The 15,147-nt window shown below is 43.8% G+C and overlaps 1 non-coding gene across 1 annotated transcript; it reads right to left on the reverse strand.

Annotated features, from left to right (window-relative positions):
- Nucleotides 1-2,517: 2,517 nt before the first annotated feature.
- On the reverse strand, nt 2,518-2,646 carry LOC132024054 (small nucleolar RNA SNORA70). The gene has a single exon (XR_009406165.1). It is a non-coding gene; the product is annotated as a small nucleolar RNA SNORA70 (small nucleolar RNA).
- Between the last annotated feature and the right edge of the window lie 12,501 nt (nt 2,647-15,147).

Below are 15,147 nucleotides of genomic sequence, written 5' to 3' on the forward strand. Positions count from 1 at the left end.
AAATTTTGGATAGGGTTGTCAGAGAGGTTGCTGGGATTCTGATAGGAATTGCATAAACTTATAGATCAGTTTGGAGAAAATTGACGTCTTTGCTGTAATGAGTCATTATCAATTTTTATTTCTACACTTTACCTTATTACCCTGGTTAGAACTTCCAGTAGGATGTTGAGTAAGGGTGGTGAGAGCAGACACTCTCTTTGTATCGCAGGGAAAGCACTGAGTGTCTCATCGTTGATAGGATGCCTGTTAGGTGGCTCTGTGGTTGTTCGTTACCAGCTAAGGTCTGTTTTTTGTTTCTAGTTTGCGGATTTTTCACTGTATTGTGCATGGGTGTTAGACTTTGTCAATGCTTTTTCCGTTTCAACCGATATGTGTATATGATCTTTCCTCTTTAGCCTGTGGATGTAATGCGTTATAGTGGTTGATCACGGAGTGTTAAACCAGCCCCAAATCCTGGGAAAACCCATATTTTCATGGCGTGTGGCTTTTTGTGCAATGCTGGACGTGACTATCCACGGCTTACAATATGAGTTGTTAGATTTGACTATGCAAACTCTCTCATTAGAGGATTCCATTATAAATGGACAACTAGAGACTAAGTATAGGAATTCTATAAAATAGAGTCCACATGTCAGACAGATGAGCTAGATGGGATAGTCCCTTTCTAGCCCTAAGACATCTGTCATACTGTGGTGACATTATACACACACACACACACACACACACACATTGTCATGTTACACACATACTGTCATGTTATACACACATACACATACATACTGTCATACTGTCGTGTTACGGGGAGGACACTTGCACCTGAGTAGATGCTGTACTAGAAAGTCTTTGAAACCCCTCCAACAAGAACTCGTGCACTGAACCAGGTGAGTGACGGTGAGGTGTGTAATGTCGATGGGACAACGACCCACATAACAGGACACGTCTCTGCTTGTGTGTGGCAGAGTTCTCGGCAATGAGGAAAAAAAGGTGAATTCTTGAGACTCGGGTCCGGCGACATTTACAGCCATGGCAGCATAGTAGATGGCACAGATGCTAAGTGAGGCTCACAATAATATTGCATCAGCCATTGAACTGGGGTCCTGCATGTTCCCTGGAAGGAAGTGGGAGTGGGGGTGTGTCTTCCTGTGAGACACTGGAGACACGAGTGAGATATTTGCAGACGGAGTGCCCTGGGATTTATAGTGGAATCAGGGTACCTGATGGCTCCAAGTGCAGATACAGAAGGACTTGGTGAAGAGAGACCTGTGAGTCGGGTGGAGTTGAGCAGATGCGTGGACGAGTATTACATGTCCGTGCAGACAGCAAGCAATGGTGTGCGTATTTTGACCTTAACAATTTTATCACCATAGAAAGTTCTTGTTGCAGACACTGGATTCTTTCACATGAAATCGCAAAACTTGATCCTTATCTGACTGTTCAGGAGGCCCTTAGTCAAATCTATGAATCACATTTATGTCTCTGTTGAGGACAGGTTTTGTTTTGTTAAAACAGCACAGAGGATTATCGCTGCTCCTTCAATTAAGACTGAGATAAAGTTTTTCATTTTATACATTTTTGAGAAGAAACAGTGCTACCGTCACCCGTCTGAAGGGGTCCTTCTCTGCATCATCGGGGCTCCAGCCCCACCTGCTTTGGTCCCTGGAACAGGCTGGAAACTCTCTCCTCCCTGACATGGGTCATTTTCAAGACGTTTCTCATCACCTTCCAATAAGCTCCCTCTGATTGTGTAATTGAAAACTGCAGCCCCTTTACTGTGACTCACCGTTTACACACTGAGTATTTGAATTATTTATCTATGCATTGCTTGCATCTCTCTCTTCCCAAGTTACAAGTAAGATCCACGAAGACAGGAATTCTTGTCTGTTTTGTCCACTGATGAGCTTTCAGCTTTGAGGACCGTGCTGGCACCTGGAAAGCGGTCACTAAGCATGTGTTAAATTAATGAATGAACAAAGAAATGAATCACCACCAATCCAACAAGCCGAAGTATGAGTAATTTTGGGACAGGAAGTACAATTTATTGTCCGGCATGAATAAGGAAGGGGTGGCACCGAGGTTCTCATGAGTGCAGAGCCCACCCCTTGTCCAGGGAGCTGTGACCAGCAATGTCTTAGACCCCACAGTCATCTGGGATGAGCCGCTTTGCATACACCATGTCTTCAAAATCATCCTCATTAAACTGAGTAACACCCCACTTCGTGGAGGTGTGGCTCTAGGGAATGCCGGAAGGAATGGCGTCAGGAAGGCTGGACACTGGGGCAAGGAAAGACAGGACCAGAGCGCAGCTTGTCTTCTGGTGCCCAGAGAACTTGAACTTGGCCTTGCAAACGGCCTCAGTCACATGTTCCTTGTTCTGCAGCTTGGTATAGATGGACATGATGACTTGGCCCATGTGGACCCTGGTCACTGTGCCCTGAGACTTTCCAGAGACACCACAATACCTGTCTACAACCCAGATCAGGGATGGCATGAGGTCAAACATGAATGTCCATTGGAAAGGGCCAACTCCAAGGTCCTTTAGGGCCACCTATATAATCAGCAAGCTGCAGACAGCACTAAGAGGCCACTGCCTACAGCTGTGGCTCACTGGATCCCCATGGGGAAAGAGCTTGGCATCAGATGAAGTGTGAATATTCCTAAGGTGAGCAGTCTGGTTCTCCTGCTTCTTCCTCACAAACTGAGGCAAAGACACAGATGGTTAATTTTTTTAATTAAATTTATTTTTTCACTGTTCCAAGACTCATTGTTTATGCACCACACCCAGTGCTCCATGCAATCCGTGCCCTCCTCAATACCCACCACCAGGCTCACCCAACCCCCACCCTCTCCCCTTCAAAACCCTCAGTCTGTTTCTCAGAGTCCGCAGTCTCTCATGGTTCGTCTCCCCCTCGGATTTCCCGCTAGTCACTTCTCCTCTCCATCTCCCCGTGTCCTCCGTGTTATTCCTTGTGCTCCACAAGTAAGTGAAACCATATGATGATTGACTCTCTCTGCTTGACTTACTTCACTCAGCATAAACTAAGATGGTTAATTTTTATTGGTTTTTCAGGTTGCTTTCTAAAAACTTTGAAACTATCAAAAAGACTAATGGTGCTTGGGCTGTAACGAAGCCTACAGGAACGTAAACGTGTTTCATACTTTAGTGACATCAGGTGGTGCGATGCTTGCCATTACTGCCAAGTTTAATATTTTCCTTCAGCAAATAAGGGAAGAAGTAGTTTTAGTCTAGAAAAAGCAATGCGTTTCCATGTCATGAAGATCTTTAAAAAGCACTATTAGAAAACAAAAACAAAAATAAATCAAGTGTGAATTTTCAGCAGAAGTACCCACACAACTTAATGAAATGTATTTTATTAGCTTGTCACTGGGTGAGAGGTTAACAGCCATTTCGTGCAAGCTCATTAAGAGAAGTGGAACTCAGGCTCACGTTCGAGTGGATCTCCAGGGGGACACACAACAATGTGTCCCCTTTATGGACATCCAAGCCCCAGCCTCTCAACAATAATGCATCTTGCAGTTGGAGTTGAACAGTCTTCTTTCTAGAAACTTCTGGAGAAGCTGTGTCGATGATTTTGCCTGCAGTTAAGGACACATCCCATTCTGTGCTAAAAATCCCTTCATCACACACTAGAGATTCCCTTCATTGGCCTTACTGTACTACTTAATTGCTTGTTATTATTGTTTTCCAAATTTCACCTCTTTCGAACCCAGTCTCCACCTCCAAAACAGGGACGTTATTAATAGCGTGCGGCTGCAAACCTCAGAGGGCAGATTCCCCGATTCCTGGAGGGACGACCCCAGGCCGCGATTCCTCCCAGCACTTTCCTGACCCAGGCAGAGCTCCTTCCTTCCATGCCATCTTCATATCTGTGTCAGGACCCAAAGAAAAGACCAGTAAAAATAAGTGACTGTGCCCAGTTCATGAGTTCTCATCCACATAATTGGCTTTAGGGTTCCTTGGGGTTGTAGAGAGCAAGATAGAGTCGTGGGTCAAGCAGTGACATCAGCAGCCTAGGCCAGATACAGCAGATGCCCACACAGGCTGGAGGCACCAGGAACAGATAACCCAGATAGCCAAGAGAGCCTGGAGGAACCGGGGCTGTCATCACTGGAACCAGCGGAGCTTGGCCAAGACCCAAGACTGGTTAGACCCAAGACTGGGCCAATACCCAAGAACTCCTCCCCTTTTAAAGGGGAGGAGTTCTGCAGCAAACCGTCAGACTCTGCAGACGGTGCCCCTCCCATGTCTGACCACCTCTGAAAGGTGGATCTCTGCCCAGAACAGAGATGCTGCGTGGCTTGAACCTCGGAGATGGTGGGTGTGGGGAGCTGAGGAGCTGAGGCCTTGCCTCAGTGTGCACTCGCAGACTGGCTTCGTGCTTGGCTTGTGAACTTCCCTTGTGTCTTGTTTGTTGTGGGTCTTTGACTTGTGCTTTGCCTTGTGTGATGCATGGGAAGCAGCATTAAATGTGTACGAAATGTCACTGAGTTTGGGATCCTGAGCCGGCTTCACAACTGTGTTAAGTTTGCTTTACGACTGGATAAGGCTGACATGATGGAAAGACACGACTCGTGTGTGCACCTTTGTAGCGTGCTCGTGACCCATGGGGGACTCAGGGTCTACTCCCTCCTGCACCCTACAAGCCCGGTGCCGAGGGGGGCAGTCCTTCAGAACGCAGAGCTCTCAACAGAATGACCATTTGAAACCAAACATATTAAAGATATTAAATTTTATTTTATTTTGTTTTTATTTAATTTTTATCTATTTTTAAATTTTAATTTTATTTTTTTCCCAGTGTTCCAAGATTCATTGTTTATGCACCACACCCAGTGTTCCATGCGATCCGTGCCCTCTTTACTACCCACCACCAGGCTCACCCATATTCCCACCCCCCACCTCCAAAACCCTCAGTCTGTTTCTCAGAGTCCACAGTCTCTCATGGTTCATCTCCCCCTCTGATTTCCCCCAACTCCCTTCTCCTCTCCATCTCCCCATGTCCTCCATGCTATTTGTTATGCTCCACAAATAAATGAAACCATATGATAATTGACTCTCTCCGCTTGACTTATTTCACTCAGCATCATCTCTTCCAGTCCCGTCCATGTTGCTACAAAAGTTGGGTATTCGTCCTTTCTGATGGAGGCATCATACTCCATAGTGTATATGGGCCACATCTTCCTTATCCATTCGTCCGTTGAAGGGCATCTTGGCTCTTTCCAGTTTGGTGATTATGGCCATTGCTGTTATGAATATTGGGGTACACATGGCCCTTCTCTTCACTCCATCTGTATCTTTAGCATAAATACCCAGTACTGCAATTGCAGGGTCATAGGGAAGCTCTATTTTTAATATCTTAAGGACTCTCCACACTGTCTTCCAAAGTGTAAATTATTTCATCCTCTATATCTTGAAGCATAATATTAAGATTTATTTGTTGAAAGCATAAAGGAATTCTTTAATAAATAAATAAATAAATAAATAAATAATTTAAAAATAATGGCGTTCTAGTGAACACAAAACAACATTCTTTTAAAAGTCATGTTTTTGTGGAAATCCTGGTTTTTCACACGGATGAAATACGGTATTACGTCTCATCCTTTCTGGCCATTAGTCATTATGTGTATCTTGCTTTACTTAAAATATATGCTCCTAATTATTTTTCTTTTCAATAGTGAAAAATTTCCATTTTCCATGAATTTACCATCTTGAATTGGTTGTTAGAGTATTTGCTGTGAAAGAGAAAAAAAATCCACATCAATATTCATGGGAAAAAAAGGGTCCATACAAAAACTAATTGATAAACTCTTTTCAAGTTTCTTTTTGGTTTAACTAAAGAAACCTTTCTGTAGTAAACAGTAACTGCCTGAAAACTGACCCCCCAAAATAATTAAATGTGGTGAGATCATCTGTACCAGGGGCCTAGTGTGGACTCTGGTACTCGCACAGATCTGAGAACACGCTTTCTGCTCTGGGGCTGCCAGCTGCCTGAGGCTGGGCTGGCCACGCACTCACTGCCCCCTCCTGATCTGCAGAACGTCCCACCTTGTGGGTGTAGCTGGGTGAAATAGGCCAATGAGTATGGAAATCACTTGGAATTGTTCCTGGAGCATCACAAGGACTCAGATGATAGTCGTTAATAATTGGGTGACAGTGATGACCACGATGATGACGGTGACGATGGTGGTGCTGATGGTGATGGTGGTGATATGATGGTGGTGATGATGGTGACGATGATGGTGATAATGGTGGTGAAGGTTGTGGTGATGATGGTGGTGATGATGGGGGTGATGGCAATGGTGGTAGTGATGGTGGTGAAGGTGGTGGTGATGATGGTGGCGATGATGGTGATGATGGTGGTGAAGGTGATGGTGATGATGGTGGTGATGATGGTGATGGCGATGGTGGTAGTGATGGTGGTGATGGTTGTGGTGATGATGGTGGTGAAGGTGATGGTGATGATGGTGGTGAAGGTGGTGGTGATGATGGTAGCGATGGCGATGACAATGACGGTGACATCCCAGGTACCTGGGACAAGTTGCCAAAAATTATTGCTTGTAGTACTTTCTAAAGACCATTGATAACATCTGAAACTCATTAATCTGTGGGAAAAACACATTTGTGCCTTCCCATGTGGACCTCGGATATCATAATAAAGGAGACGAACGGGGCGTGGGGAGATAGGGGATATTCTGAAGCCCCCCACAAGCACCAGGAGGTGCTCTGAACAGATCCTCTCTCCACATTCTGCTGTGCTCTAAATCACACTTCATTTTTCGTTTATATAATGATGGGACCTGGTGCTACTCTCCTGTCCTGCATCATGGCGCAGCCTATTCTACTGTCACCCGCAAGGTGGCTTAAGACAGGCTCTGCTGCCTGCTCTGCTCCCACCTTCCAAGGAAGACTGACTTTCCCAGGCTCAAGGCTCCCAATGCACCATCTCTTCTCCCCTCTGGTCTCCTCTTGGGTCTGTCCGTTTCCTTTCTCTCCTGCGCGTTCGACCGTCCCTTCCCCGAGTCCTTTCCTTCACTTTAGAAACGCACCAAGTGTCCTTAACCACGCACACCCCGTGTCAGCTACCTCTCTCTCCCAATTCGCTTTCTTTATGAGTGCGCTCAAGCTTCTCGGCAGTCAAGGTGGCAGTGGGCACCTCTTCTTTCCACATGATTCCTCATTCGGCTTCATGCCTGCAGGTCCTCCTCATGTCAGCCCTTCTGCTGAGACCACCCTCCAGCAGGCCTGACAACCGAATCCAGTGGTCTTGGTTATTGCCCTTCCTGGAACACCTGGCCCATGCCACCAGGCTGTTCTGCATTTCTCCTCATGTTTCTGATTATCTTGTGTGTTTTCTCTTGTGGCTTGTCTTTGTATGACTGCCCTTTGATAATGATACTCCCTAGGGTAATATTCTGGGCTCTTTTCTCTGTCTAAATGTTCTCCTGGAGTGGTATCAGTCACTATAATCCATTTGTTTGCTATTGTCAAATACGTCTCTAGCATCCGTCCATCTTATGTGCTCTGTATTAGCTTATGAAAATGGGTTTAATTGCATGCCTGTTAAGTCTGGTTTGAAGGCCATGCCTCATAGTCTTGATATCATCATACCAGCTTTCCTCTAAGGTCACGCACTCCGTCTTCATAGTTCTCACTGTGAGACCTTCTTTAAATAGATATTAATATCATCACCTGAATTTGCAATTTTAATCAGCTCAGATTTCTGCATTTAGGTAGCTTTGTTTAGCTAAATCAAGCTATATGGAGTTCTCTTGGTACAAATGGTTTAAGCTTTTTCCCAAATATTTTTATTTGAGCATGCATTTTTAACTGATTTTCCAAAAGACACAGATGAGTGTGGATCCACGGAAAGCACTCATAATCCCAAGTTAAACACCATTCCCTGTAAAGCAGACGAGCCAGGATTAGGGATGGTTTTGAGCAAGACAGAGTGGTCCACTGGGAGACTGAACAAGCAAATCTGATTTAATTATACAATATAAAACTCCACAAACACATTGAAAATTCTATTAAAGATTTAGAAGTTTGACATTATGCAAAAAAGGACAATGCTTTGTGGTTTCCAGTGTACAAGTCTTTTAGATCTTTTGTTACATTTATTCCTAACCATGTAATTCTTTTTGATGTAATAAATAAACTTGCTTTCTTCATTTCCTCTTTGACTTGGTTATCTTCAGTGTATAGAAACATAATTGGTTTTCGTGTGTTGCTCTTGTATCCTGTCACTTTTTGGATTCTCTTCTGTGGTTTTAACAGATTTTTGTGTATGGTTTTATACGTGTAAGATTGTGCCACCTGTGAATAAAATGATTTCACTTCTTCCTTTATGATTGGATGGCCTTTCTTTCTTTCTCTGTGTCATTGCTCTGGTCTGAACATCTAGTTCTCGGATGTTCTTAAGACCAGGAGGCATGGAGCTCATGAATACAAACACCATGGGGACATGTCATTCACTCCCATGGCTACCGCACTCCACGCCATCTCATCTCAGATGAGTTTCAAAGGGACATAATTCAGAAATTTTTATGCATTCTTTTTCATGGAAAACCATAATTTATTTATTCACTTCAAGCTTAAGGCCTTAGGTTGAATAAAACCATTTTCGCCTTATTCACTTTCAAAAGAATGAGATCACCAGTAGTTTCCTAAAACTCAGGGACCATCCCGTGGGTCTGTCTGTTGGGGCCTTCAGTGCAGGCTGAGGGTAGAGGCCGTGGAGGGTCACCGTGGGAGAGGGGTCAAGGGCATCCCCCGGGGACCGTGACCACCGTGCAGGTTCTAAGGAGCTTGGCCTTTTAGAACTCAGTCAATGGAAAGTCATGAGAGTTTTCCGTCTCATCGGAGCTGTGTTCTAGAAAGACAATTCATTCATCACAGAAAAGAATGGATTCTTGGAGACCAGACAAGGTGACAGATTCATCTGGACGTGATTCTCTGAACATTGTCCGCGCAGTTCCTTGTCCGTCTGTCCTTGCTTCTTCTTTCTCCACTTGTGCAAGTGGTTTCCTCCTTATCGCTCGCTTCCGTCCCGCTGGCTCGGCTTTGACTCCACAGAAACACCGCCTGGTGTCGAGGTCGATGACAGCTGATGCTGTGGAAGCAAGGCTGGTTTCCCATCCCTGGGCAAGGACCGCTGCTCTTGGACGGACTCAGGAACCTTCTAGGAGGGCAGTGGAAGTAGGAAGGAGTGGGTGTGCTATGGATGCGGCTAATCACAGTAAAGCCCGATGACAAATGAGAGAAGTAAAATGTAATATTTTTTTCTTAAAAAAGAATGTCTTTACCTTTAATGTTAATTTAAATACATCATTGGAAAAGCATGGTTGAATTACCTCATGAAAACTCTCAGCTAAAAGAAAGTAAAATAAAACTCACCGATTGTCATCTTAAATCTCAAACACTAAATATGAAACACATCACCTGCGCAACGCCGAGCTGTCTTGAAGATAATAAGCGTATAGCCTGAACCACGTTTGGGTTGCTTTCTCCCACATCTGGTTGTAAGTCAACAGCTTGGGAGCAAAACCTCTCTCTCCATTTTCTGTCACCTGAAAGTGGGTGTCCTTGCTTCGAGGCTTTATCCCTATTCTGTGTGGAAAACACACACCTGTGGATTTATTCACCCGGTTTTCCATTAGAATGCAAATGTTTGAGATGAATTGGAACAGGAGCAGTAATGCCCACTTGGGAAAAATTGTTACAAGCAGTCAGTATGGAAATTATAAGACGAAACTGCCTGGTTTTAAAAATATATATTATTTATTTATTTGAAAGAAAGAGGGAGCACAAACGGAAGGGCAGAGGGAGAGGGAGGAGCGGGCTTCCCACCAAGCAGGGACCCTGATGTGGGACTCGATCTCAGGACCCTGGAATCATGACCTGCGCTGAAGGCAGGCACTTAACTGCCTGAGCCCTCCAGGCACCCCCAAACTGGTTTTAACCACAAAGAGCCTGGCCCTACGTCCAGCCCGCCGAACGTGTGTGTTTCTTTCACCCCCACTGGCTGTGTAACCGTGGGGGTTCTGCCGGGCTTCTCTTCCTGTCAGTGAGCTCGTCTTCAGAACGCAGTTGGCAATGGTGGCCCTGGGGACCACCGGGTCCTGACAAGCGGTAGGCGTCTGGCACATGGGAAGCGCTGTACATGCTCCTGCGAAAGCACACGATGTGTTAAACCTGCTGACAGTACATGCAGGCTTTTCCCTCCTTCCCGAAAGAGAATGTGCGACAAAGTCCTTGGCTCCTGCCTGAGATAGGGTTGCCAGGTTTAGAAGTAAGAATACAGGAGACCCTGGTAAATCTGAACTTCAGTGAACAATGATTATTGTTGTTTTTCTAGTATAAGTAGCTCATGCTGCTTTTGGGTGGTACCGATACTAAAAATCATCCATTGCTTTTCTGTGATTCAACTTTAACTGGGTGTTTTGTATCTTCTCTGGGAACCCTAGAAGGGATTACACTGAAAGATTGTTTTTACTGGTTTGGGGGTTATTCTGAGATCTTACCCTTTTCTCAATCACGTCATGTTGTGTTGAGCAACGGAGGGGTAGCGCAGCAAGAAATGAGCTGCATTATGGCCTGGGTATAGCATGTGTCTGGTCATTTAGATATTCCTTGTTCCTCATTTATAAAACAGATGTGACCGACCAGACAGGCTCTATGTTATTATGTGTAAATAAGTTAACTAATACAACAGGCTTTAAAAAGTGCCTGTTGCAAGGGGTGTTAGAGAGGAGAAGGGAGTTGGGGGAAATTGGAAGGGGAGGTGAATCACGAGAGACTATGGACTCTGGAAAACAATCGGAGGGGTTTGAAGCGACGGGGGGTGGGAGGTTGGGGGAACCAGGTGGTGGGTATTATAGAGGCACGGATTGCATGGAGCACTGGGTGTGGTGAAAAAATAATGAATACTGGTTTTCTGAAAATAAATAAATCAATTTAATAAAAAAAAATAAAAAAAATGCCTGGTGCGTAATAAGTGCTCAAAATTCTAATTGTCACCGTATTTTACCTATTCTATTATATTCACATTTTTTGGACATTTTAGGATTCTTAAAATTGGGGGTTTCTTTCAAATATGGGCAATCGGCTACCCCTGTTGGCCTGCTTCATCTGCCGATCCCAGATGTTCATTGTGTTGTGACTTCAACTGGTTATCTGCATTATTTGGAAAAAAAATGTGCTTCACTCCCTAGGAGAGAGAATTCACAGGCACAGCAGGGAATCTAAAGGAGATGCGAGAAGAGAAGTCTTTTTCTTAGAAGAAGTTCTAGGCTCAGGGAAAGATGAGCCTTTCACAGATAAAAGTCATCTGAACACCTGAGTAAGGTGTGTTTGTGTTTTGTACATTTTCATGAACACGAACAGGAACAGTCAAAGAATAGTTTGTTTAGAAGTAGAATCCTTGAAAACGGGATTTTGACAAGATATACGCACACCCGCGTTTACGTCAGCAATATTCACAATAGCCGAGATATGGAAACAATACAAATGCCCACCAGTGGATGAATGGATAAAAACCAGAAAACGGGGACCATCAGGTATTACTCAGCCACGAGAAAGACGGGCACCTTGTCATTCGTGACAACATGGATGGGCTTTGAGCACATGGTTCCAAGAAAGAGAAATCAGGCAGAGAAAGACAAGTACTGCATCGGGTCACCTACATGGGGAATGTAAAAAGTTAAACCTAAAGAGAGGGAGAGAGAGAGGAAGAGAGAAATGTGATCACCAGGTGATGGAGCTTGAGGTGACAAGATGGATGGTGCTAAGGCTACAAACGTGTAACAAGTCTGTAACAAATTAGAGAGGTAATGTCCGCCATGAGGAATATTGACAATATTGGGCTACAGTGATGGGGTGTTCCTATGGCAGCCCCAGCACAACAGTAACACACCACACGCCCTGAATTTACAAAAGGAAACATGTCTAATTTGTCAAGTCAAAAATGGTGGAGTCTTCTGCCATGACTAGACTAGTCTTCTGCCTTCCTCTTGAGGCAACAAAGCTTTTATATCTTAGATGTTTCTATTTACGTGAAATGTGTGTATAATATACATACTGAATTACACATGTAAGACAGTACAACATTTCTCTTTGACTTATTCCACTTACCATAATGTCTTCAAGACCCATTCAGGTTGCTGCAAATAGCAAGATTTTATTCTTATTTATACGTATGTGTTTACACTGATTTATGTATCCATTTGCCCATTGGTGAGCTCTTAGGGTTTTTTCCACATCTTGGTTATTGTAAATGATGCTGCATGGACATGAGGGTGTGTGTATATATCTTTTTCAATTAGTGATTTTGTTTTGTTTGGACAAATACTTAGAAATGGGATTGCTGGATCCTCTGGTAAGTTTTACTTTAAAACTTTTTGAGCAAACTCCATACTTCGACCATAGTAGCTACATCAGTTTACAGTTTCATTTAAGTGCACAGGAATTCCCTTTTCTTCACTCACATCCATGCCAGCACTTGTTATTTCCTGTCTTTTTGGCAATCACCATTCTAGCAGGTAGAGATGATATCTCATAGTGGTTTTGATTTGCATTTCCCTTGTGATGAGTGGCATTAAGCATCTTTTCTGGTACTTGTTGTCCATCTGTATGTCTTCCTTGGAAAGATGCCTATTCAGATATTCTGTCCATTTTCAAATTGGATTTTTTTTTTTTGCCACCAATTTGTATGAGTTCTTTATATATTTTGGATATTAGCTTCTGGTCAGATATATGATTTACAGATTTTTTAAAAATCCCATTTAGTAATTTGGTTTTTCATTTTGTTGATGATTCCCTTTGCTGTACAGAAGCTTTTAATTTGGTTTCATCCCACTTTTTAATTTTTGATTTTGTTGTTTTGTTTTGGCGTCAGATTCAAAAAATCATCACCAATACTGGTGTTGGAGCTTACCGCCTGTTTTCCTTTAGGAATTTTATACTTTCAAGTCCTCTGTTTGCATCCATTTTGAGTTAATTTTTATGGGTGAGTGAGTGGTCCAGTTTTATTCTTTTCTTTGTTGCTGTCCAGTTTTTCCAGCACCGTATATTGAAGTGACTGCCTTCTCCTCATTGTATATTCTTGGCTCCTTTGTTGTAAATTAACCCATTGCTCTGTGTGTCTGCTTTGTGCAAATACCATATTGTTTTCATGGCTATAGTTTTGTAATATACTTTGAAAGGGAACATGATGCCTCCAGCTTTGTTATTCTTTGTCAGGATTGCTTTGGTTATTCAAGATCTCCTACAGTTCTATACAAATTTCATGATTGTTTTGTCCTGCTTCTTTCAGAAATGCCATTGTAGTTTTGGTAAGCCTTGCACTGAATCTGCTTATTGCTTGGCGTAGGGCGGACATCTTAATATTAATTCTTCCATTCCATGAGCATCGGATACCTTTCTCTTTATTTGTATCTCCTTCAAGTTCTTTCTTTATCATCTTACAGTTTCAATGCATAGGACTTTCACCTTTCAACTTATTTCTAAGTATTTGATTCTCTTTGATGCAATTATAAATGGGATTGTTTTGTTAATTTCTTTTGATAGTTTATTATTACTATATAGAGATGCAACAGATTTTTTTGTGTATTCCTTTTGTATCCTGTGACTTTACTGAATTCATTGATTAGTTCTAACAGTTTTTGATGGGATATTCAGTATTTTCTATATAGCGTATCATGTCATCTGCAAATGGTGACAGTTTTATTTCTTTCCTTCGAATTTGGACATTTGGACTTTTTCCTTTCTTTTTTCTCTATTTTTCTTTCTTCCCCTCCCCTCCCCCCTCCCCTCTCTCCCTCCCCCTCTCCTCCTCCTCCTCCTCCTCCTCCTGCTCCTCCTGCTCCTCCTCCTCCTCCTCCTGCTCCTCCTGCTCCTGCTCCTGCTCCTCCTGCTCCTTCTTGTTTTTCTAATCGCTCTGGACAGGACTTTTCTATTTCTTGATGTTAGAGTAAAAGTTTTCAGCTTTTTACTTTGGGTATGATGCTGGCTGTGGGTAGCCGTTCACGGGTTTTATCGTGTGGAGGTGTGTTCCTTCTCTATCTGCTTCACTGAGATTTTTTAACACAAGTTGATGTTGAATTTTGTCAAGTGATTTTTCTGCATCAGCCGAGTGTATCATGAGGTGTTTAATCCTTCATTTTGTTACTGTGGTCTTCACGCTCCCTAATTTGCTGATGTTGAAACATCCTCTCCTCCCTGGAATACATTCCCCTTGAACATGGCCTATGATCCTTTTAATGTATTGGTAAATTTGGTCTGCTAGTGTTTTGTGGAGGATTTTTCTAATAATGACATTTCCGCATCAATAAGAGGACATTGTTTATTTTTATTCTCGAGACCAGTCCTGTTAGGCGAGGAGAAACCACATCTCCTATGCTCTCGAGAAACAGTCTTCATGCAGCTGGTGTTTACCGAGCATGCACAGTGTGCTAGGCACCGGGTTATGCAAAGTGACACAAAAGCAAAGAAGGTTCCCCTGAGCCCGCTGTATTCTAGGTCAGAGGCTGGCAGATGTTTTCTGCAAAGGGCCAGATGTTCCTGTTCTAGGCTTTGTGTCCATACAGTCTCTAGCTTCCACTCAGCCCTGCGTCCTGGTGTGACGGTCGCATAGATGGTACTTGGATGAGCGTCACTGTGTTGCCAAAACTGTATGGACTGGATGTGAATAGCCTCTGACTGCTACGTGTCATAAAGTATTATTTTTATTGGAATATTTTTCGTCCATTTGAAAACATAAAACCATCCTTAGCTCTCAGGCTGTGCAGACACGGTGGTTGACTGGAGTTGGCTCACAGGCCATGTCCTGCCCATGACCTGGAGCTGAGCGGAGCTGGACACAAGCAAACAGGCCGATGACAGACAGCAGACACCTTGAGGGAAAGCACATAGAATGGGCTGCACCCAAGTCTGCGAGACAAGGTCTCCTGTGGGAAGGGGAGGCCGGGAGGCTTCTCCAAAGGTGAAATGGGCAGCGTGGGAATGAGGACGGGCAGCTGGCACTCAGAGCGCGGGGAAGAGCCTGTGCACGGAGCTCAAGGAGGAAAGCCGCTGCGGAGGCTGGAGAAGAGCCTGTGCACGGAGCTCAAGGAGGAAAGCCGCTGCGGAGGCTGGAG

The sequence above is a fragment of the Mustela nigripes genome, chromosome 8 (assembly GCF_022355385.1).
Source record: "Mustela nigripes isolate SB6536 chromosome 8, MUSNIG.SB6536, whole genome shotgun sequence".
Classification (NCBI taxonomy): Eukaryota; Metazoa; Chordata; class Mammalia; order Carnivora; family Mustelidae; genus Mustela; species Mustela nigripes.